This window comes from Apis dorsata, unplaced genomic scaffold, assembly GCF_000469605.1.
Source record: "Apis dorsata unplaced genomic scaffold, Apis dorsata 1.3 scaffold_517, whole genome shotgun sequence".
In the NCBI taxonomy this organism is placed as follows: domain Eukaryota; kingdom Metazoa; phylum Arthropoda; class Insecta; order Hymenoptera; family Apidae; genus Apis; species Apis dorsata.
This window is the reverse complement of record NW_006263742.1, coordinates 181,097-184,962: the sequence shown is the minus strand read 5'-3', so window position 1 is coordinate 184,962 and position 3,866 is coordinate 181,097. Positions and strand designations below refer to the sequence as shown.

General features: G+C 28.9%; 1 protein-coding gene and 1 long non-coding RNA gene across 4 annotated transcripts in view; one reads left to right on the top strand and one right to left on the bottom strand.

Annotated features, from left to right (window-relative positions):
- The window catches only part of LOC102677019 (tyrosine-protein kinase Btk29A), a 164,585-nt gene that overhangs the window by 65,530 nt on the left and 95,189 nt on the right, over window positions 1–3,866 (bottom strand). The window lies entirely within an intron of this gene.
- The window catches only part of LOC116186234, a 2,938-nt gene continuing 1,236 nt past the window's right edge, over window positions 2,165–3,866 (top strand). The window contains exons 1-2 of the long non-coding RNA XR_004151191.1: window positions 2,165–2,356; window positions 3,117–3,288. This is a non-coding gene — a long non-coding RNA (uncharacterized LOC116186234). The remainder of the gene's footprint in view (window positions 2,357–3,116; window positions 3,289–3,866) is intronic.

Below are 3,866 nucleotides of genomic sequence, written 5' to 3'. Positions count from 1 at the left end.
ATATATATATATATATATGCAAAATATGCAAAAATATATAAAATATATTATGATATTAAGATGAAGTAAAATGTTTAAGTTTCATACATTTAATTGAAATGATGAAAATGTGCATTTGCATAAGAATTTATAATTTAATATTAATATAGTTGAATGATTTTGTAAATGTCATTGCAATCTATCTTTTTTTGATGAAAATTTAATGATTTAGATAATCTTTTAAGATAAGGACCAGGACTATATATAAATGATCATATATCACAAATTTGGAAATTGTGAAACATGTTACATAAATTTTTCATAGGAACAATTTAAAATTTCAATCAAAATATGTTCTTTAAAGGGCAAATTTCATTATTCTATATTTTACTAGTAGATTACAAATTAAAATTTTTTATAAAGTAGAAATATAACACATATCTTGCTTTGGATATTTCATGTCTATTTGCATATCATATGCATTCTGTAGATTTTTCTATATTTATTAAATTTTCCATAAATGCATAAATATTTGTATTCTAGAAAGAATTTTTGGATTAATCATTCAGTATAAAATGCATAAATATTTCGCACAAAAATAACAAAAAAGGAAAGTTATGAATATATATCTGATTCTATAATCCCGATGGTCTGAGTGCATACTTTATAGAAATAGAGAAAGGAATGAAAAATATTAATGTGAAAATGTTAAAGAATATATGGTTCAGCGAGGAATTTAAAAAGCATTTATATCCAGTGCATTAAACGATAAGTTTTCAATATTCGAACGATTAAAAGGGAAAGTTGAACGATCAATAGGTAAAGGGAGAAGAAGTCGATGGTTAACGCGCGCGACAACGTCGCAGTGAATATACGAATTGAAATTGAAACTGTTTTGTTCGAGGTTGTAAACTGGGAACATGTGGAATCTTATCGCACGAAACTCTTTGCATTCTCGATAAAATAGAATGGTGAGTTATAAACAGAATGGTCGATGTGAGATTATTCTCAGCGGACTTTCGAATTCGCGAAATTGTACTGTTCTTGCTCGATCGATAACTAGTGGAATTATGTGTGAATTGGTAGAGAGAAATTTGCGTAATTTCGTTATTGATCGCATCACAATAATCATATGAATCTGCTTTTGATTGTTTTTTTTCTTTTACGATTAATTGATTATTGTATTATTCATAGGAATTTTTGTGAAAAAGATGGTAACATGTTGCTGGTAAATTTTTGGGGAACAGTTGCTAATAAATTTCTAGAGAATTGATTGGTGAATTTTAAGAAAATTGTTGTCATTGAATTGTGAGAGTATCAAGCGTCAGTGAATATTTAGAAAATTGAATATTTGAAAAGAAAGAAAAATGATTTATTTTAAATTTTATTTATATATAATATTTCTAATTAAACATAACAATAATAATAACGGTATCTATAAAACGATCATAAATCATGATCGATGTATTTTTCCACGTCTCCACAAGGTTAGGTTAAAAGCCGGTATACTAATTTCTATCCTCTGGGCAATTACAAGCGATGAACTATACCACTACGTGATTAATGCACATGTTAAACAAGATCACATTTTCCAATATTGACTAGATGTTTGGAAAACATTCCATCTCACGACAAAATGATTTTCGATATTACGGTTTAAATGTTTAGTTCGTAAATAGAACAATTCATTTAAACAATTATAATACAAGTAATAATTTAAAATTTGTATATAAAAAAAAAAAATAATTTATACAAAACTACAAATTTATAACTACAAACCACAAAACTTTTTTATGAAATCGAACACGATTCGTTCATTTCGAACAACAAGAAATAATAAAAAATAAATGTTGAAAAGGATCTATTCGCAACAGGGAAGCGAGTTACGATCAACTGACTCATGTCGTCGAATTAATCGGTAAACGAACGATAAAAGGCTTATCTAAAATTGCGAATGAAATCAGATTAACGAGCTCTGCGGGAGACATTGCGATCAGTCCGCAGTTAGATTAAATCGGCTAGACATCCATTACCGGCGCGTCACGAGAAAAGGGGTGAGAAACGAAAAGGAGAAGAGGAGACGATCTGTCTCGACGACTTTAAACAGATAGGAAGTTCAAAGCGGATAGATTTTGGGAGGAATTACGTAAGTAACTTCTAATTTTAGAGATATTAAAATTGTTTCTATCGAAAAATAATTTTTATATGTTTTTAGAAGGATAGATCGATTTTGTAACGAAAATTGTTTTTAATAAAAACATCGATGAGAAACGTTCGATGGTTTAATGGTTTTAAGGGACTAATCGATTATTTTTCAAAATTTATTTTGTTTGAAATATATTTGTAGAGATATATTTTCTTTTATTATTTTTCAAAGGTGAAAAATTTATTCGTAAATTTTTTTTTTAAAATATATAAATTTATTTTATTTTTTAAAGTGAAATATTTCGAAGAATAATCTGATTTAGGTTTTATTTGTTAAGGTAAAATAAACGATGCATTGAGGATTTATAGTTTTTATAAAATTGTGATATAACGTCACATGATTATTTAATATCGATTCAGGAAAAAAGTAATACATTTTAAATAACGATTTTCGATAGTGATTTACGAGAGGTTTAAAGTTATAATAATAATCCTCGAAATATCATCACCTGTCTAAAAAACATATATTTCTATAAATTTTCACAATTACATTTTCTATTTCTTCTCTTATTCTATTACTAAATTAAATTTCTCATAAAATCATCAAGTATAAAGAAGTATCATCTCTCTTCAATTGAGACATCTATAAAATAAATTAATAAATTAATCATTTTCATCTGTAAACAATTCAAAAACAATTCTTTACAACTGAAATATCTATTAAAATTAGAGAAAACTTTAAAGCGCTGTAACTTCGAAAATAGTGACTTTCAATCAACAAATGAAAGATCGTCAGAAACGCAGAACAGAATCTTGACATTTAAAATGCACTTTTATTCATCTCAACACGGATTTCCAATTCCGAAGATATCATTGTGTAAAGAAAGAACTAATTTTTTAATCATTTATTATTTGCATATTGTCGGCCTCTCTCTTGCATTCGTCTCACTAATCTATTCCAAACTTCAAACTAGTGACAATTGTGATTCCAGGAAGACACACGCATTTCTAGGAAAAAATATAAGTCACTGATGATTCAATAATCTCTCTCTGCATCGTCTTAATCGCTATGGATACTTTAAATTCTTATATCTCGACAACCGATTAAGATATCAAGATGAAACAAAAAAAGACTTCAGTGACACCGTTTCTTCTATTTTCTCAGTGAGTTTTGATAATCAAATTTTCAATTTTTTTTCACGTAATTTTCGCATGAAAATTTTCATTCATCCATGCATTGTTCGATAGGATGCGATGCGAATAGGATATCATTAATGGATCATCGAGGGTGTATCGGACGTTCGCAAGAAGGACGACAACCGGGCGACAAACGGCCACGATGGATACGCGTGAGGACGCGATTAATCGATGTTAAGAGCGTTATAATGATGTCGCCGTCGGGCAAATTCGAGTCTCGTAAAATAGCTTGTCGGAGATTCGTGGATTCTCCACGCGTATTCTGCCGAGGTCTCGACCAATAATTCAATGACGATTGATCCGTGCGTGCCATCGATGCCGCCAGAAAATCTAATACGCCAGTCAATCTTTCGCCTTCGGAGATTGATGAATTGGAATTTATCTTTGTTCGTACTGAATCCGAATATATTATCTCCAAGCCTATTTACGGAATTATTCAGTAATGAAATTACTGAAAAAAACAATAATAATTCGAGGTTTAAAATATGTTTGAAAATATTATAAAAATCGAATTTCTCTTAACTATTTCAATAATGAGTTATTAA